This window comes from Pipra filicauda, unplaced genomic scaffold (assembly GCF_003945595.2).
Source record: "Pipra filicauda isolate LSUMZ 115617 unplaced genomic scaffold, ASM394559v2 scaffold307_size998922_pilon, whole genome shotgun sequence".
Taxonomy (NCBI): domain Eukaryota; kingdom Metazoa; phylum Chordata; class Aves; order Passeriformes; family Pipridae; genus Pipra; species Pipra filicauda.
In genome coordinates this window covers 766521-787376 of record NW_024104429.1, presented here as the reverse complement: position 1 = coordinate 787376, position 20856 = coordinate 766521, and the positions used below count along the sequence as shown (strand labels likewise).

The 20856-nt window shown below is 48.7% G+C and overlaps 1 protein-coding gene across 2 annotated transcripts in view; it reads left to right on the top strand.

Moving 5' to 3' along the window:
- The first annotated feature begins 3691 nt into the window (after positions 1 to 3691).
- Positions 3692 to 20856, top strand: part of EXTL3 (exostosin like glycosyltransferase 3) — a 134165-nt gene continuing 117000 nt past the window's right edge. Inside the window, exon 1 of one of the 2 annotated variants that reach the window (XM_027733464.2) lies at positions 3692 to 3772. The gene's annotated coding sequence lies outside the window, so the exon portion shown is untranslated. Of the gene's footprint in view, positions 3773 to 4455; positions 4509 to 20856 lie in introns of those variants that run through there. The other variant, XM_027733465.2, reaches the window with a different exon arrangement.

The window sequence follows — 20856 nt, the reverse complement described above, 5'->3', positions numbered from 1 at the left end:
CCGCTGGTCCAGGTGGCCTTGGCAGGGACACGGATGGGTGACAGGCAGGATGGGGGTGGCACTGGGGGTCAAAAGCATCCGGGGATGGGGAGACACCCATGGGCTCCACCCCCGTGGGTAGGGGTGGCACCACTACGGGAATCCCTCATTCCTAGGGCAGTTGGGATCCTGCCAAAATGCCTGTGGTTTGCATGGACACCACCAGAGCTGGAGAAACATGGGATGTGCAGAAATCACATCAAACTGAGTGATTTGTCGAGCTGCAAACGGGAGGTTTGTGCTGGTTTATGCTCTTTGTCTTTGCTGGTGCCCCACACCAGTGAGCAGCACCTGGACCACACAGTCCCTCTGCTCCATGTCCTGCCCTGGAGGGAGACGTGGGGGACAGACATGGGAATATCCAACCTCTGACCCTGCAAGAGGAGTCCTGTGTCTCCAGCCATTCCCAGAGAAACCTCACCTGGGATGTCTGGGATTATTTTGTTGCCCATAGGAGGGCTGAAGGGGAAACAATTGTTTTGTGTCTCCTGGACACCCCAGGGACCAAAACCACTCCAGTGGGTGTCTTCCTGACATCCCAGGGACCCAAAGATGCCTCAAGGTGCAGCTCAGCTCGTGTGAGATGAGCACCCAGGAGGAGGGAGCAGAGCCCTATCCCCCATTTCAGCTCCCCAAAATTCCTTGTCACGGGAGATTTCCATGCACCATCGCACCCCAACTCCCTCCATGCCCATATAGGCCATGTTTCAGGGCATCAAATGGGGACAAGAAGCTTTTGGGACAGGACCTCTGCTTCTGAGCGTTTTTAGGGTCAGGCCTTGTTGTTCTATGCACACACATAAGGGCACACGTGCAAATCCACAGGCCTGGCCTGTTGGGATGACACCCCCCATCCTACAGGGTCCATATGGGATCATGGTGCCCCTCAGGCTGGTGCAGGGATTTATAGGACAGAGGGGTGGAAGGAAGGAGCCCCTGGGCTGTGCAAATAAATAACAGAGGGGCAGGGGGGGATTGGGGAGCCAGTTTTGCAGGTGATTGCTGACGTGACACGCCCCCCCAGCAAGGCTTGAGGGGCAGCCACCTCCCTCCATTGGGATCAAAAAGGCTAATCCTTCGGGAATAATAGACCTAAGCCTCTTAGCCAGCCCTGCTGTCAGTGCCTGTCGCTGATGAGCTGATTAAAATGGAATGGAAAAGATTAAACTCCCCCTCCGGGTACCCCGGGAGCTGCCCCGGGGGCAGGAGATGGAGAGGGGATGTTCTTTGGTGGCTTCACTCTTCCCTGTCTGTCTGTCCAGACCTGGATGCTCCATAAGCAGGAGGAGTGTTTGAAGGCTTTGTAATCTCCACAAATCCTCTGCTCCGTGGGGACGTCCCGGCACAACCGGCCCCTTTGAAGACATTGGATTATCTGTGTCCAAGCTGCCACCTGGAGCCAGAGGAAACTGTGCCAGAAAAATCAGTTACAGGTAAAATTTCCCGTAAGGAACCCCCTGTCCCAGTCCTTGGCCAGTTCCAGGGAACATCCACAGTGTTCTATTTTATTTAAGCAGTTGTTCCAAATGGCCATTGCTGCTCTGGACACGAGACTTGGCAAACACACCGTGTTATAGCAGGAAAACAGGGGATTTCCTTGGATTTGAGACGTTTCTGCAGCCCTCCCCAGAGCCTGGCCAAGTGTTGGTTGGGAAAGGGACCCTGATCTCCCCAGAGTCACATCCCTGCTCCTGGGAAGCAACGGGAACATGTGGAAAGACATCACGGGAACAGAGCCTGTGGAATGGGAAATTTGGTTGAAAAAGAGGCTTTTTGAGTCAGAGTGAGCTATTGGTGGGTCTGAAATGTCACTTCCCACCTGCAGCAGACACAGGGTGGCATCAGAAGAACCTGCAAGGCCGCCCATGGTCACTCAGCTGCTCTTGCCATGGAAAAGAAGGGAGACAAGTGGAGTTCCAGCTGTGCACACAGCTGGATTGCTCGTGCCTCTGGTCCTTTGGCAATTCTCTGTTGTCACTGGTGGCTCTTTTCCAGGCTCCTTGTCCATGACCTGCAGTTGCTTCTGCTGTTAGGAAGGAAACAGGAATTATATTAGAGGAGCCCACTGTGAATTTGGGAGGTGAATCAAAGCATGTGAGGGCTCCTGCTGACCCTCTTTCAGAGCAGTATTTGGGATTTCACCCCATTTTTGGAGTGGATCCCACCCTGGCTGAGTGTGAGATCATCATCCCTTAGGGATCTCTTTCCTTGAGGGTTTTGCTGGATTATTGGTTGCCCTTTGAGCAGGATCCCACTGGGCCCAGCAGAGCAAAGCTCCTCCAGAGGTGACCCAGGGAGGTCAAGCCACGAATTCTCATTAATATTTAGTTGATCCTGATACAGAGATGCATTAATTACCCACCTGAGCTGCATTAATTACCCACCTGAGCTGCATTAATTACCCATTAATGAGCAGCCTGGGCACAGAAGAGAGGAGATGCCTGAGGGGAAAAGCAGGGTAGAAGAGTCGGGGCTGGGCCCCAGAGCCCCCAGATTCACGCTGACCCCACACCCTCCTGAAACACCCCTGGGGTACATACAGGACATCAATCTCCACATTTCCAGTACATCAGACTGTACATTTCTATAGCTACAGGCCACTCTGTGTTTGTGTCTAGTCAGCTCTCGCAAGGGGAATGCTCTGAACCTCACACTTCCAGCCACAAGTTACGCCCCAAAAGCTGATGTTCCCCAACATCTGCCCCTTCCTCCCCAAAGCAGCGCTTCCCACCTCCTTTCTAGAGATGTTTCAAGGCACCTTTTTGTGGGGCTGCCTGGGAACAGGTATGGAAAAGAGAAAGCTCCAGGGAGACCTTGGAGCCCCTTCCAGAGCCTAAAGGGTTCCAAGAGAGCTGAAGAGGGCCTTGGGACAAGGGATGGAGGGACAGGACACAGGGAATGGCTTCCCACTGCCAGAGGGTTAGATGGGATATTGGGAAAGAATTCTTGGCTGGGAGGGTGGGAAGGGGCTGGACTGGAATTCCCAGAGAAGCTGTGGCTGCCCCTGGATCCCTGGAAGTGTCCAAGGCTGGGTTGGACAGGGTTTGGAGCAACCTGGGACAGTGGAAGGTGTCCCTGCCCACGGGACAGGGGGTTGGGACAGGATGAGCTTTAAGGTCTCTTCCAACCCAAACCATTCTGGGATTCTGTGTCTCCATATCTATCTATAGCTATTAAAAAAATACACCTCTCCCATATATATCTATAATATAAATAATGTATATATAAAAATATATATGCATGTACATGTATATATATGTATATATCTATATATCTCTCTATATACATATATATACATATATACATATATATATACACACACACATATATATATACATATACACACATACATATATATTTTTATATATATATACATATATATACATATACACACATACATATATATTTTTATATATATATATACATATACACACATACATACATACATACATACATATATATATATATATATATATATATATATATTTATATATATATTTATACACCCCATCAGAACCCCAAACCAGCCCCATACCCCAGTGACCCCCCCGCCCCTTCCCACCCCAGGGAGCCCCAGGCAGGCGATGCCAGCAGAGGGCACTTCGCCCCCATTTTTGGGAGCCGCTTCCCAGAATGCAGCGAGCCGGGCCGGGGGCTCCGCGGGCTCCGCACGCCGGGCTGCGGCCGCAGGGACAGCGCCGAGGGGGCTCCCGGGGCAGCGCAGCCCCGCCAGGTAAGGGGGCTGGATGCTTTGGAAGGGGGGGAGGGGGGGAATATATTGTTTAATTTCATTTTACGCTATGTTATTTTATTTTATTTTCGTTTTAAAAAAAAATTATTTTCTCGTATCTCGTTTTTCTTAGATTTCTTATGTATCTTGTATTTCTTATGTTTTAGTATTGTATCTAATGGATTTGTGTCATTTCACTTTATAACCGCTTCCCCCTCCCCACCACACGGGAGGGGTGCCCCGGACTCACCCCGGGGAGCAGCACCAGCCCCTCCCGGGATGGGTCCGGCTTGGAGGGGACCCATCACTCCCTATCCCCTTTCCCCTCCCTATCCCTATCCCGAGATGTCCTCGGGGCTGGGGGTGTCCCTGAGCCTGGCGGTGTCCCCGGGGCTGGGGGATTTTTTTCCGTGGGATGACCCCTGGCTGAGCTGGCGGCTCGGTGGTTGGGATTTCACCCAGATCCCTAAAGTTTGGGGGAAAGTCGCGCCGGTGGCCCTGGGGGTGGCACTGGCTCGTCTCCCGCAGCGCCGGGATGGTGCAACATAAATTAGGTTTAATGTGACGGCGGCGTTTGAGCGGCGGGCGGGGGCTCCTCTGCCCCCGCTGGAAGTTGCTTTCGAGTTTGGCAATTTGGGCCATGGGGGGATGCGAGGAGAATTGGCGGCTGTGAAAGGTTTCCTGTGCCACGAGGAGAAATCCCTGCTGGGAGGGAGAGCCTGGAATGGTCAGAGAGGAGGTGAGTGGCCCCCAAAAGCAGAGGAGTGGGTTTGGCTCGCCCTTAGAGAGGCATCTCGGGATCCCCGGTGTAGGGATCCCTCTCCGGGGTTTGGTGATGGCTGCGTTCACTCCTCGTCCTGGGATGTGAACCAGGAGACAGCAGGGAGAGCAAAAGGACTTGGAGAAGTCAGGATGCTCCGGTCTCAGCTCCGTGCTCAGGTCCCCCTTCGTGTCATAGATCTGGGGGGTGCTCAGGACTCACCATCTCCCTCGCGTTGTGTTTTGGTCGGTCAGCTGGTTAAAAGCCTGTTTTGGCAGAAAAGCCCCCCAGACAGAGCAGCATTAAAGACGTTTTCCTGGGCCAGGGAGGGAAGTTGGCCCCGGGCTAAAGCAAATAAACTTGTATTTCATCATGCTGGGCTGGGTTTCTTTGTGTTCCGCTCTGCTCTGGGCAGTCTGGGCTCCCAGATGTTTCCACGTCCAGCCTTCACCTTCAAACGCGTCTCGGGGGCCGAGCGAAGAAACTTCTGCTCCTTTCTGCAAACCTGGCTCCCCTGCGGGGGCCGCTCGGTGCTCTGCCTTCCCCCCGAGCTCTTCCTTTGGGTGTCTCTGCCCCGGGGCTGCTGCGGGAAGGGGGTTTGCAGGGTTTCTTTTGCCGGGAGATGCTGCGGCCGTGGGAAGAGGGAGCATGGCTGAGCTGCGGCAGCCGGAGCAGCGAGCTCTGCCAGGGATGTGTGGCCAGAGCTGCTGGGCGGGGGGGGGGGGGGGGGGTAAAGGATGCTGCAAAGGAGGGAAAACTCTGTTATTTTTGTCCCTGGGAGGGGTGTTGAAAACAAAAGGTGCTGAGATATCTCTCTGCCCATCCCCGCTGCTGCAGACCTGGCCGGGTCCGGGAGCTGGAGCTCAGATGTGTCCCGGCGATGGTGGGAATGTGCCCCTCCAGAGCAGGACTGAGGGGTGAGGTGACTGGCACTTATCATTTATATGGAGCCGTAAATGTTCCCGATTGCCCGTGAAGAAACCTCGAGCAGGAGCTTTCTCCTTGCTGGGAGAGCCTGTGTGGTCTCAGGGATGCAGGAGATGCAGCCCAGTGCCATCCAGGCAGACGGCAAAGACCAGGAGTGGGGAAAGTGGGGTATTGGTAGGGGAAAAAAATAAGGAAAGATCAAAATGAAGTGATGTGTCGTGCCCTGATGTGCTCTGCTGAGGGGGGTGTGAGCCTGCTGATCCCATAGGAATGGGCCTGGAGAACCTGTGGCTTCTTCGCTGCGGCGCTGCGGGCGCAGAATCTACGGCTGAGACTGAAAATCAGTGTGATTTGTTAAATTATTCCATCTTCTCCTGAGAAAACAGGTGAAACGTAGGTGCCAACGTCTCAAGTGCCTGTGAAATGTTGTTACATCGGGAGGGAGGGAAGATTCTGACACACTGAGCAGGTTCCATCCATTACAATATTTCCAGCACTCAGAGGGGGTTTTAAACCACACGTGCCCTCGCATTTCCGTATAAATGGATGCATGGGAAGCAAACTCTGAGGTGACACGAGGCAGTGGAGAAACCCAGGTGGGTTTTTCCCCATCAAGAAGACCCTTTGTTGGGTCCTTTGAGAGGGCCCTCCAGCTCCAGTCCGTTTGTGGCCGGTGGAGGTGATGCTTTCTCATCTCCAGTACATTTTTGGCTTCCTTGTACCAGTCTTCGTGCTTTTGGGGGGAGGGAGGATGGAAATGTTGGAATTCCTGCTGAAAAGTTTGACATTTCACAGCAGATAATGCCAAATGTAGACAGTTGCTTGGATTTGGCTCTTTTTTGCTGAGTTTAAGGGAAGGCAGGATGGGATTCAGGCTGGAGGTGGAGGGAGGAGGTGGCACATACACCCCTCGTGTCACGGTGACATCCAGCTCTGGGGTTTTTAGCAGACATACAGCTCTGGGAACAGGCTCTTTACAAGTTGTTTTGTGCCCAGAAACTTGAGTCAGTCGTATCCAGCAAAAATATGGAGGTGAGAGAACCTCTGCTCCCGTGTCACCGACATCAGTTTCTGTGGCAGCTGTGATTTGGTCACTGGGGATCCCAAAAACCATTTTGTGCTTGTTGGGTGAGTTGGAATTGAAGGTTCACTTTGCTTCCTCCATCTCTTCTGTTTCTCTGGGAAGGAGGAAAGGGTTTCCAGTGCCATGTACCTAATTGTCTTTATTATACCTGTAGTTGATCTCTGGTGGGTGCCGGGAGCAGCTGCCTGGAAATGGTCAAACAGAAGGTTTTATGATCCTTGTGGCAGGACCAGGACAGGGTCCTGGTGACCCTCCAAGTGATGGAGGAGTGGTGGGCACTGGTGGCTTGCATGTGATGCACACATCTGCTGACTGCTCCCACCCAGGGATGGCTCTTTCCAGATGTGCCATTTTTTTTTTTTTTGGATTTCTTTCCCAAACACCCACTGGATTTTCCCAGAGGAGTGGTATTGGGATGTCCAGTTGCAGAAGGAGATGGTGGCACTTTGCCCAGCTGCTCTCTGGGCTGTGTGCTGTCTCCCTGCCCTTTCTGCATTCCCCTGGAAAAACCAGAGGGTTTGCCATGGAACGTGGCCTGGGGATGCTTTTTCCTCCAAAACGGGCCTGAACTTGCCCAGTTCTGCTGCAAAACCTCCAGCTGCTTGCGTGGGCTGTTCTTCAAAAACAAAGGCACTTAAAAACCTACTCTTTTCCCCCAAAATAGCGTTGGTGGCTGGGACTCTCCCTGGGTTGCATTCCTGACGGTTAAAGAGTGGGTGTATTAGTTAATAAGGCAGTAATCATTGATGAAAATCACCCAGCAATCCTGACCCACTGGGAACAAAAGGGATCCACCTCCAGAGGCTGCTACAGGGAGCACTGGATTTGCACCTTGCAGTGCTCTGTACCTGGCTGAGTTCTACAGGTTTGAGTAACTCCCTGTGGGGATCATATTTTGTATGAAAATGGTGAAAAAAGAGATGTTCCTGGATGCTCTGAGTGCTGCTGACCTCGTGCTCTGGGGTCCTTTTGCTAAGTCCTGGCTCTGGCCTTGGTTTGTGAATCCGAGATTTCTTACAGCCAAAAGTCTGAAAATTTTCAAACAGTTCTTTCCTCTGGCAGCTTTCATTTCACAGTTCACCTTTCCTTCCAGCTGTAATTCCTGCTGAGGCTTCCTAGAGAAAGGGTGGGGGGGGGGAAGAAAAAAAAGAGAAAAAAAGCAAGCAGGCATTTAATAATAGATCAAAAATGAGATTATGCAGTAAGTCAGCCCTCCCCTTCCCAAAATGCAGCCAAAGAAATTGCAAATCACCTTGAAAAAAAAGGAGAAGAAAACAGCAAAGATCAAACCTGGTGTTAAGAATAGATGAGGTGTTTATATTTAATTTAATGGCTGTGTACTGCCACTGTCCTAGAACAGCCTCCCGGCCCTGAATTCCTGTTTGTGATTAATTAAACAGTGGAGACGAACTGGGGTGGGGGAAATTCAGTGGAGCTCTGAATGTGAATGCAGTGAGGCCCGGGGAGGGTTTGCTGCTTGGTTCACCTGAAGGTCTGGGCACACCTGGGCACGTCGGTGGCGTAGTTGGAGGCAGCTCCCAAAAAATGGGAGGATTAAGGAGAGATGCTCCTTGTTGTCCATCCCTAGATCGATTCTGACCATGTTTGGCAGAGAGGTGGGGTCTCAGAGGGGAGGGAGCCCAGCGGGGAAGTGCCACGGTGGAGGGAAGAGGTGAGCTCATGTTATTAACGGGAAGAGCCTTTGGCAAGACTGGGACAGTGCTCAGTCAAGGCTTGATGAGACACGACTTCCCTGGAAAGGAGGCTCAGTCCTGGCTCTGGGCGCTGAGCCTGCCAACCCCAGGCCTGTTCTTGTTTGCTGTAACTCCTCTGGCTCTTCCAGGTCCTGGTTTTGGCGGGGCCGCTGCCACAGCCCGGGCGGGAGGTTGGGAGCTGAGGCTTGGTGTGGCCTCGGCTGCCTCACCAGCCTGTGGGGATGTTCCTCTCCTGGCTCATCCCAGAGGTTCCAGAGCCGGCGTGGACGTTGTGTTTGTGAGCTGGGTGGGCTCCAGGGAGCCAGGCTGGGAGGATTTGCGAGGGGAAAGGTCTCGCTCTTGCGCGGTGTCTCCACTTGGTGTGACCCACCCTGAGGTCCTGTTGGCACCCTCAGGGAATGAAATACCAGGAGGGACACGGGGCATAGACAGTCCTGTCCCATATTACCTTTGTCCAACACAGATGACCCAACCTGGGTCATGCCATGGGGATAGAGACCCACACAAGGCCACATTGGAGCAACCAGGATCTGCTCCGTGGGGCTTGGAGCAACCTGGTCTAGTGAAAGGTGTCCTTGGCCACATCAGGGGGTTGGAACGAGAGGATCTTTCAGGTCCCTTCCAACCCAAATTATTCCCTGTACTTGTGGAGTTGGAGGAGAATCTGTTTCATTACTTGCTGGGCTGCTGCTCTTCTTGTTTATTCCCCAAAAGGAAGAAAGCGAGGTGTGCCAGAGCTGAAACTCAGTAAAATAAATAAATTCAGACTTTGGAAACAACTGCTTGGAGGTAGAATGAGCCTCAACAAGAAAATGTTTGTCTTCCAGCTTTCTCCTGAGGCTGGCTGGGAATAAAGTGCCAGGAGAAGACAGGGCAAGGTTGACTTTCTTTTAATTTCAAATATATTCCGAAAGCGGAGCAGTTGGAATTTCTTTTTTTTCCTCTGAGTTGCTTTGCCAAGTTAGGGTGGAGAAAACCAGCTGAAAGCCTTGCCCTGGTGGATGTGGGATGGAGGCAGGAACGCATTTATTTTCTTTATTTACCTGTTTTTTACCGGCGAGGCCCCGAGGCGAGGAGCGGAGCCGCGGCTTTTCCCTCCAAATCCCTTCTCCCAGCACCAACAAGATCAGCACAGGAGATAGGGGATTGAGTCAGCAATGCAGATGCCATCAAATGTCTGCTTTATTCCAGTGGATGAATCAGAGCAGTGTCAGAGCCTCATATCCTGCATCTCCTGATAACAGTGCAGTTACTTCCAAGGGAACAGGACACGGTGAGATCCCATTATCCTGCCTGTTGTGAGCACCTCTGACTCCCTGGCACCAGCAGTGCTTGTTTGAGTGCAGCTCTTGCAGCAGCACGTGGAGATGGTTATTTTTTTAAATCCTGCATCCTGGAGCCATATAAGATGTTGTGGGGTTTTCTTTATATTTGCATTAAAAGCGACCCGACATCTCTACAGGCACAGGCACATGCATGTGAATATATAAATCTGAATATATATATATGAATAATTATATAAATCTGAGTGTGTTCTGCCACTAGTCCAGGTACTGGTTGCTCACTCCACAGGCTTTTCCAATGTTCCATCTCCTCGGAGAGGAAGAGGGATCGGCTTCATTTGACTTTCCAACCATGTGTTTACCTCCAAAACCAGCTGAATTTCCAGGCTTTAAATTTTTCCCTTTCGTTTCGCTGCGAGAATCACAAGCAGGAGTGAAACCCGTTGTCCTCAGAAGTTCTCTGCTTCTCCCTTGCCAGGCTTTTCCATCCCCAGCTCCTGGGTTGGGAAGCCCAGGCCACAGCCAGCCCAGGGACAGCTTCCTGCTATTGTTCCATGGGGACAGGCTCTGGCTCCCTCACAAGGGTTACGTGGGGCCACCGCCTTTTGCATCACTTGCCTCTTCTCTCCTGGTTCCAGGGGACCATCTGTGTCCTGTTCCTGCTGCAATCCCAATTCTGGAGCCGGTCTGGAAAGCCTCAGTGGGATGGAAGGAGGCTTGCAACATCCCCTAAAAACAGATAAACAGTGAAATTTTGCAAAGTTCTGGCTATATTTCCCCCAAGGGACATGTGGAGCTGTTTAAAAAAAGACATTTCCACCACTGTGGTGCTGGAAGAGGCAGAGAAGGACAATTTTCATCCCAGATTCCTCTTTTGAGGGGCTTGTTTATTCCTTGGGGTTTTTCTGCACCGGAGATTCCAGAAGTTGAGGGGATAAAAAACCACTTCTGTGGATTCCCATCTGTAGATTTGAGGGAAAACCAGTTGAAATCCACCACCCTGAGCTACCTCATAAATCTCACTGCAGAAATACAGACATTAATAATTAGGAGCTTGCACAATAAAGCACTGGAATATTTCACAAATGACACAACATCTTTGGATCCAGCTGATGCTGTGCAGAGATCTGTGTGAAAGTTTTGTGCAGCCAAGGTGGAGAAGCTTTTTGCTTCCATTTTTGCCTTTGGAAGGACAAGAAAATGGGGAGGAGCAGTCAAGTTGCACCCCAGAAGTGTTTGCTGAGGCTCGAGCGTGGGGGTTTTAAGGTGCTCCCCTATTAGAAAGTGTTTGTGTGTGCTGAGAGAAAATGATGCCAATTAATAGTTATCCTTTCCCTGCTTCCCACATCTTGAAATCCTTCCCAGTCAGCCAAGCTGCTTCCTATCAAACTTTCACACACACACACACAAAAAAAAAGGATCTGCTGGGCTGTGACAGAACAGGAGCAGTGTTGGTCCCCAGGGGTCCGTGTCCCTGAGGTTTGAGGGCTGCATGATAAGGGCTCTGGGCCGTGAGATGACAAATGTAACTCCACAGTTGCTCCTTCACGCTCCAGCAAAGGTTTGGTTTGGGTGTAGACATCTCCCAGCAACGAGATCTCACCAGCTCTTACAAGAAAGAATATTCTTCACCTTGTTTTTTCTTTTCTTTTTTTTTTTTTTTTTTTGGAAGTAATTGGAGGGCTGGTGATATTTTGAACAATTTATCCACCTGGGAAATTACAACCTTGGATTTATGCAATCAAATATTATCAAGATTAGGAGGGGAAATAGCTGAGCTTGTCAGTCACAAGGAATTGTGTTGCAGCCTGGGCTCAGATCCATCACCTGGAATCAGGAGGCTCTGGCAGGATATTCTTCATTCATCAGCAAGGGGCATCACAGCTAGATCATTTAACTGTAATTCATCAATTTGCCAGGCTGCTCAATTAAGAGAGGATGAAGGGAGTGATTCTGCCTGTTATAATGAATCTTTGACCACCTGAGGACTTTTTTTTTTGCTCATTGTTTGGTTGTGTTTCATGTTGCCTTGAAGGCCTCGTTAAAAGGCAGACATAATCACAATTCCTAAAGACTTGAAGGTGCTAATGAGTTACAGCTTTTATTCCACCTGCTTTGTGGGCCTGACAACTGTAGTCTGAGGAGATCCTGGAGAATCTTGGGGGGATACCTGCAAAAAAATGACTGAAGTAAAACTTGGAGCAGCCTGGAGGAAAGGGATGGGATTTCACAGGTCCATCTCAGCTCTGTTCTTCCCATGTCTGTGGCCCAACCCCAGAGCTGTTGGTGAAGCAGTTTGGGAGTGTGGTGCAACCTCTGCTTGTGCAGTGAGTGGTCCTGTCTGTGTCCTTGGCAGTGTCACACCAGTGCTGGCTGATGCCCTTCATTGGTCTTGAAGAAGCTGAGCTATGGATGTCTTTATGAACGTGTTATTTTAGACCTTTGCCTGTTCCTAAGTACATCCAAATACCGATTTTTCCCTGTGGCTACACACGAATCTTTGAGTTGCTGAGCTGTGGATACCTCAGTGCTTGGGATCTCTGCTGAGATCCACGACAAGACCCCCTTTTTTTGCCCCCACAATCAACACATCTGTGTTGTGTTCTTACAAAATGAGCCTCAGCCTCATCCACCCACCCGTGTGTCTGTTTTCACCACCCCAACAAGTTCTGAAGGGTTATTAGGGTTGCATAAGTTCATGAGGCACAAGGGATAGCCCAGGTACTCCCTGAGCCTGGGGCAGAGGTGCAGCTCCAGTTTGCCTGAGTGGATACCAGACAGTCCCCGTGAGGGAGAGAGATCTTCCAGCTGCTTTGGGAGCTCTATCAACCGGAGCCAGAGCTTTGTTGCCCTGGTGGACCTCAGGCCCGTGGATGCCGGTCCCTATTTGCAGTAAAACTGGTTTTTAGTTGAAGTGCAGTGTCAGTTTGGGCAAAAGTAGCCCCGGGAGAGGTGTAGCTGCTTGTCTGCTTTCTGCAGAGACACAGCAAAAGGCGTTCAGCAAGTCCAAGCACTCCAGATCAGGAAGCATTTCCTCCTGCGTGGGTTTCTCCCGCGTCCTATTGTTTTCTTTCAATAAAAGCAGAAGAAAAGGAGAATTCATTTGAATTTAATGCTAAAATACCTCCAAGGAGATGAAGCCAAAGGAACTGTTAGCCAGAGGAGTAGGTGGAGATTAAAAACACATTCTTTCTCTTGTTGTCCCTTGCACACACATTACACACATACTGATCCCTTCTCCTTGTGCAGTGTGGGAAAACTAAATTGTAAAGGAGACGATACAAATCAGGATGAAAGGGGGGGGGAGAAGAGGATGAGTCAGGTCTGCTCCTGCTTATCAAGACCGAGGGGGAGCCTGCCTGGTGCTCATGACAGATTTGTGCAGGGAAGATAATGCATCAGGTTGACTTATGAGATAGACCACGAGGTAGGAAAATTGCTGGTAGGTGCTCGAATGGCTCTGAGTGCTCGGGATGAATTGGAGTCACAACAATTTCCCTAAAGCTGTGTAGATTAACATAAAAATACCAAGGAAGTCCAATCTTTGAATTTTTATCTGCTTCAGCTGGAGAGTCAAACAGGGGCACTACAGAAGTGCCATCCATTTGAATCAATTGTCGCTGCAGCTTTTGTGGAAAGGCTGCATCTGGGTTTATTGATAACGTCCTTGAGGTGCTTAGAAACACAAGTGTGTTGGGTTTATTTTCCCTTTAGGAACTTATTCTTGTTTCTGGCACTTGGTTAAAATGTGTTTTTTAGTTCTAGTCTCCTCTGGAGATCTCTGCTCAGCGGAGCATTGGTAACAGAGATGCTCTGTGTGCCCGTATCATCTTCCCTCCAAGAGTTTGCTGTAAAACTGAATTTCTGTCGTAGCTTTCTTGTTAATTTTAAGGTAATTTTATTTGTTGGAGGAAAGACAGATGGAGGAGAGAATCGAGGAGTTGTGATTTACTATCCTTTAGTGACAGGCTTTGCTAGGTGCTATTTTTTTTTTTTCACTTTGTTAAACCACATCAGCTGAAGTGCAAGTTTAGTGGCCAAAAGTTCCTGTTGATCTCCATCGTGCCGCCACTTCACCCGTTTTACTTCCTCTGCTGCTCTGCTGATTGCGCAGAGAAGATACCAAACCAGTCTTGAGAAGTAAACCCACTTGAGAAGTCACTTAATATATGAGGTTTCGGGTTTGGGGGCAAGTGTTTTAGATTGTAGAGGTCTCCTGATGTGAGAGAAACCCAAGGGAAATTGCACCCAGCCAGGGGGCTGTGTCTGGGAACCCTGAATTTGAGCCTGGTTTTAAAATCTGCTTTTTAGGAGCTGTGGCCAATGACTTCACCAGTTTGCCTTTGTTCTCATCTCTATAAACAGCTCCTGCACCTAAGGAGGTGGTTGTGAGGATTAGTCATTGGGTTTGGAGCTCTTTGAAGGTGGCAAGTGGCGTATAACAGCTCCATGTTTATTAATGGCATGGCTTAGTATGATGAGGAATTTTTACAGCTGAGTTCTGGTACTTCATTGATCTCACCCAGCTGTGCCAGCTGCCAGTTCCCTGGCCCACCATCCCTGATCCAGGGAGCCTTCCCTCTCCTTCCTCCTCCAGCAGGTTCTGCTTCCACTGGCCTCCTGCCACAGCATACGCCGAGTTTAAATCTGGTTCTGTGCTTTTGGCTTCGTTCCCCCTAAATGTTTTCAATTTTCTTGGCTTTAACTGATCCCAGTGGCATCTTTTTATGATGCACTTTATTCTACTGCTTCAAGTGCAACAACACTCCTAAAGTTCAGCCTATTTTTAATTACCAAAAAAAAAAAAAAAAAAAGGCAGAGTGTAGTATTGTTCTGTCAGTGGTGGGAGAAAGGGAGGATTTTTCTTTGCCTTTAAATGTGGTTGAATTTAAAACTCGACACACGTAGTGGTTTTAGTGGAACTTTGCTGTAATTGGAGGGGCAGATTGTTGTATGTTCTTTCTCTCTTGGGAGCCAGGACTGGTATTGATTAAACACAAATATTGCCACGTGTTGGAAGGTCTGAAGGTACCTGAGGACCTGGTGATTGAGGAAGACTTGGAGAAGATCTTGATGAGGAAGCTGAAGCAGCTTCCTAAGGCTCAGACGGAGGTAACATTTACTGGGGACGATTCCTGATCCACAGGATGTATGTTCTGCCCCAGGTCAAATCCCTCACCACTCCAGCTGGAGGGATTTCCCTGTTTATTCTCCAGTTTGTCCCTCTTACTGTCTCCGTGAAGCTGCACTTTCACCAGGAAAAGCCTCCCTGCCTGGTTCTGTGGCCGATGGGATTTCAAACCGATGTGGTGGTGGAATTCCTGTGTGCAGGAATTTCTGGGGAGGGAGGGAAGGGATGGGAGGAGGACAGTGAGTGTGCTTGGGGTTGTGTGAGTGCCCTCTCTTTCACAGGTGGGTCAAAGAAAGTGTTTAATGAAGTGGGTTTTGCCACTTTTCATTTCACTGGAGCATCAGCTCTTCCTTTGCATGAGAATAGAACCTAATTTTGTTTCAAGTTCTGAAAACCTGCAGACGGTGCTGAGTAGAGAGAAATTGGTTCTATTTATAGGCTGCAGAATTCCTTTGTACAATAAACCAGTTTGTTTTAATTTAAACTATGTATTCAGCACATTTAGCTTTATTTTATTTAACTACAAGCCTGACATGCCTTTTTCCTGCATTCTAATTGTTTTTTCAAATTTGTGACATAAACCCTGAGTACAATTAAAAAGTCAGACGAGTCATTAAGAAACTTCATTTACCGTTTTTAACATCAAATGTGTTGACTTGCATAGTTTATTAATTTTTACAAGTGCCCAACTGTAAAAATGGGACAGCTTTGCAGTTCAGGGAAAGACCTGATTTATGGAGGAATAAGCCTGTGTTGTTCTCCACCAGCAAAAATCAGCCTTTCATTAAGAAAAAAAACCAAAAAACCCAAAAAAAGATGCAAAGTAAGAGAGTTTAAATCAATCAGAGTTGAAGTATTTTGCTCTGTTTTGCATCAATAAATCCTGTATTCACGGGAGAAAAGGTGGGATGGTTGAAGAAGGATTGGCAGGCAAGTTAGCAATGGTGTTCCTCAAGGCATAAAGAGCAGTGTTAATCAAGGTATTCACTAATGACAGAGCAGAAATTATGGGATTTGGAGATGTCATCAAAAGAGGAATAACTGGAGATCCCAGGAGAAGAATGGCTGACTTGAGGACTATTTGTCTCAAAGCAAATGTGAGTCCTTGTAATGCAAACTCTGATGGAAAGTTGGGGTTTCTGTGCGGGAATTGGAATGTCTTAATCAATCACAGCATAATTCTGATGTCCTGGTGATAAAGACACACACCAGGATCACATTTGTCAATGGAGTTATTTCCGTGAGTGCCAAGGAAATGCCACTGCAACAGGTTTTAGTGAGGCACTGCTTAAAATGCACTCTGCATTCCTTGTCCCCAGGACAAGGATTGATTTCAGCTTTGCAAGGGGCAGGGGAGGGTATCTGCTAGAAATGATCTGGAGAACAGGGAATCTGGTTCCCAAAATGGTTACAGGAGCCTGCCTGGTAAGGTGGTGACAAAAAAAGGCAGAGAAAAGTTATATTCCTTTCTCTATAAATACACTGGCGTAACCAGCAGAGAGGGAGAAGAGTTATTTAAATTAAACGACAAATCTGGCACAGCAACAAAAGGCTCTGAAAAAGTTGAGGCTGGAAAAGAGCAGAAAAGACCTAAACTAAGGGAGGTGCTTGAAAAGCCTTCTAATGGGAATTGTGTAAAGGGCTAAAAACCTGATTACTGTGAAGATGGAGCCTGATAAATGTATTAATGGGATTATGCAATGTGGTTGACTTCAGTATTAAGGGATCAGACTCCGGATTTCCGGTCCTGTGCTTTTGCAAATACTCTTAAGAATCCTGCAGGTAGGAGAGAAAAAAACACAGAGGGTTTTATTTTAAGGAATATTTTCGTTATGATTCAGCTTGGAGCCGGTTTCTCTGTTTCTAATGCACTAATAACTGAATTGAGAAAGGAGGAAATATCCTTCTGCACTGGGAAAAAGCAGCAGCTGGCACTTGTTTCCCTGTTTCAGTGGTGGGTTTTGGCAGCAGGCCTGTACCTCTTAGATATATATTTTTTAAATCTGAAAGCCCTTTGGTACATTGCAGTGAAGTGAGGCCTGGAAATAGATGGTGCTCAAAAAGCTGGCAATTATTTGTTATTATTTCCCTTTGTAACGACGCTTTTTAAGAAACCTGCGGCACTTAAAAGCACACGAGTGTTTATTATCGATCTCCTTATTGATCCCCATTTCCCCCCTTTACAAATAGTCCCCGGATTCCTTGTTGCATTGCTAAAATCCCAATAAATAAGACCAACTGCCTTTGTGGCAGAAGGCAGCAGTTACTTTATCAAAGCCGGGTGCCGAGGTGTTTTAGCACAGCGTAACTTTGATCTCACGGGGCACTTTCTGCTCCGTCTTTCCAGGCCTTTTATGATTTGATTCCGCCTCTGTTCTCAAGCCTTGGCTGAGATCAATAGCTGGGCCTTCCCTCCATCCTTAAGCAGAGATGTTTTGCGTGGAGGTCTCCGTGATTCCGGAGGGATGCTGGTCGGAATTGGCTGGTATTGACATGGTGCCATGTGGGGACAGGAGGACATCAGATGCACATTGGCACTTCCAAACACAGGGATGAAGAGGCTCATTCCAGCACTTCTAAGCTTTTATTATGAAGGTTTCCGAATTTTAGTTGAGGGACTGTGTGGATCTCTTAGAAATCCTTGCTAGGACTTGACTTTCAGCAACCTGGAAGAGGATGGAGAAAGTCAGTCGGCTTTTCCCTGGCGGGGGAGGTTGGAGACAGGTTTTTTTGGAGCCCACCCTGCCTTCACTCCAGCATTCTCTGCTCTCCTTGTTGCTCAAAGGCCTCACCTGTACCAGCAATAGTGTGACCATCAGGACCAGGGCAGTGATTCTGCCCCTGTGCTGAGCACTGCTGAGGCCACACCTCGAGTGCTGTGTCCAGTTCTGGGCCCCTCAGTTCAGGAAGGACATTGAGGGGCTGGAGCGTGTCCAGAGAAGGGAACGGAGCTGGGGAAGGGACTGGAGCAGCAGGAGCGGCTGAGGGAGCTGGGGGGGCTCAGCCTGGAGAAAAGAGGGATCAGAGGGGACCTTCTTGATCTCTGCAACTCCCTGACAGGAGGGTGGAACCAGGGGGGGTTGGGCTCTGCTCCCAGAGAACAAGGGACACGACAAGAAGACATAGTCTTAAGAGGTTTAGGACATAGGAAAAAATTTCTTCACTGAAAAAGTGATTAGACATTGGAAGGGGGTGCCCAGGGAGGTGGTCAAGTGCCCATCCCTGGAGGTGTCCAAGGAATGACTGGATGTGGCACTCAGTGCTCTGGGCTGGGTGACAAGGTGGGGGTTGGTCACAGATTGGGCTCTAATCTTGGAGGTCTTTTCCAACCTGGATGATTCTGTGATTCTCTGATCTCTATTCCGTCTGGGGGCTTGGCCATGACTATCTCCAATCTCCAGCATGTTCTCATTGCTTCCCACGTGCTTTTTATTCACTTTCTCCATTCAGGACGCAAATGGCAGATGGTTTTGCTTGTTTGCTTTCAAGGCCCTCTCATTGGAGCCTTTCAGCTTTTAAAACTAGTTCACTTTATCACCTCAACTTTCCTTTTTGGGACTGAAAACCTTGCGGACCTGCTTTTATTTTGCTTAAACCAGTTTGGGGCCAATAGGCTCGAATGGAGTGATCCCAAGCAGCTTTTATTACAACATCCTCACTATTTGCCAAAAGTCCACAGCAGAATCACCTCTGGTTTGCTCAGTGCCTACTTTGTGAAGAGGTCAGTCGGTGAAACATCCCAGACTTACAGGGCCCCGCTGCTGGGATTTTATCTTCCTTCTATAGCTGGAATTTAGGGCTCCCTAATCAGCCAATTCCTGGGTGTATTTCTTTCTCTCTCTCTAGTCGTTTCTAAAAGCTCTCTGCACACATCCAAATCCAATGGTGGGGTCTCCAGCGGACCTCTAACACGATCCCAGCAGACAGCCCTTTACAGGCTTTTCCCAGGGTGACTCTAATCCAGAACGACCGTTTCATGCCCGCCATCGCTTCGGATTTCCAGCAAACACGGATGATTCACTCAGCTCACAGAGAGAACCGTGGAACAGCGTCCCAGAAGATTATTTAAAGAGAGTTTGGGGAGTGGATTTGGGGCGACCATGGGTACTGTGCATGCTCGGGGCTGACTCTGTCTGTGGGCTCTGGGGGTGGGTTTTTTTCCCCTTACATGTTTCCCAGCTGCCTGTACTACATGGTGATGATAATGTCTAACAGATTGTTTTCCTGACGAGGAAGAATTATCCCTGGTTTACATTGCGGTAACTGAACCCGGGGACAAATGGAACAGCTGGCTTAAGCACAGGTCTGTGTGAGCCGAGCCCGCGCTCCCTGAAGTCTTCTGTCTTTTCAAGCACTCTCAGCGACCTGGCAGGTTGTCAAGGCCCCTCAGATCGTGTGGACTCGAGGGTGAGCTGAAGTGCTGGAGACTCGCAGCCTGCAACAAAAGACACGCTGAAAATGCTGCTTTTCTGTTCTACTGAACTGCTTGGTTTGCAGTCACTTTTAATTTAAGTTCAGACAGCGCTGGATGCTTAATTAAAAAAAAAAAATAAAAAAAAAAAGGCGCTTTTGGTAGATGAGAGTGTAATGCCCAAGCTCTGCTGCAGTTACAACATGTACATGTTTGAGGATTATGTTATATACAAGAGAAATGATTGGGTTTTAACTCCTCTTTAAATATAGTTCAAATTATGGAATATTTAGTGGAGCGGAATAAGCTGTTGCCTGCCAGCTTTTTCATACCAGTGGTTACCAGATGTGTCTGCGTGTAGAACCTCACCATCTGCTCCAGAGTGGAATTTGGGGCTAGTCTAGGTATGTGGATGTGTCTTTTTCCTTGGGTATCTCTGGAAAACTTCAAAGCATCTGTTTTGAGGTGAAGGGGAGGCATGGTTAGCTGTAATACTCAAGGAATTCCAGGGAATTTTACAGAAATGCAGCTGATTCCTCAGTGAGCAGGGTTTGGAAGGGGAAGGAGCCTTAAGCAAAGAGGTAGTGCTGGTATTTTGTGCCGTTACTCGGCCATTGCCAAGATCCCCTCGGAGTTTTCCTTGGCTGTCACCAGGCTGGGCTGCTGCTTCCTGCTTTGGATCGCGTCTTTCTGAAGAGAAACTCCGAAATGTCCGAAATTTCCAAGGCTGTTGCAGGGTGGAAGTCTCTCACGGGATTTTTTTGTAACTATTTCTGTAGATAAAATTTATTTAGGTAATTTCTTGTGCTGCTGGATTGGTGTAGAATTGCTGTGAGCTGTTACAGACAGAAGAGGAAGGAAACCTTTACCCACACACACCACATGGAGCTCCACCAAAGCCAGGAATTACCTGTCCTACTGAAACTCATTTGCTGGTGATTTTTGGGGATGGGGAAAACCGTATTTTGGTCAACAAACTACTTGTGGAAAATGTTCACCCAGTGCTAATAACAGCCTTTGGTTGCTAATGAACTGGGACATACTGGGGGAGGAGGGAACGCTCCATGTGTCTCTACCCACCCAGTATCTCATGGTTTATTTGTCACCGCTGCCCTAAGCTCTCAAAACTTTACTTCCATGTTGCTGAAATATGAAAATGACCCTTTTTGGGCGTTGTGGTTCTTATGAAGAAAAGAACATGGTGTTGTTATGGTTTTATAAACAAAGCACGGTGGCAGGGGGGTGGAAAGAGGTGATCTTTGATGTCCCTTCCAACCCAAACCATTCTGTGACTCTGTGGTAATACAGCCATTTGATTAATTTATCCGGAATGTTTGTTTTTAGTCAAACATCTGGTGGGGCAACCCGACGTGCTTCAAGGGTGACCCATAATATTCCACCCCGAACAAAACCTTCCACCCCATTTCTTGCCTCATGATTTTTCTTTTATATAGCCAGGTAAAATAAAAACACCAGCTGTGCCCTCATTAATAAGGGAACAGGCGTTTCTTTCCCTCTCCCCATGTAACCCCCACGCAGTGTCCTCCAGCATCTTGCCAAAAGCTTCCACTGCTTTTATAGAGTTATTTTCTTCTGCCACGAGGATCTGGTTCCCCCGTGCAGGATGCTGATAGTTCTTTGTGTTTGCTCTTTGGATCCCAGCTGGGGCCGCACCGGCTCCAAACCAGAATTAGGATTTGGGATGGAAGAGCCTTTATGTCTGTGTGTCCATTCCTCTGGTAACTTTTCCTTTTCTGGTTGGCACTGAGTGTTTGA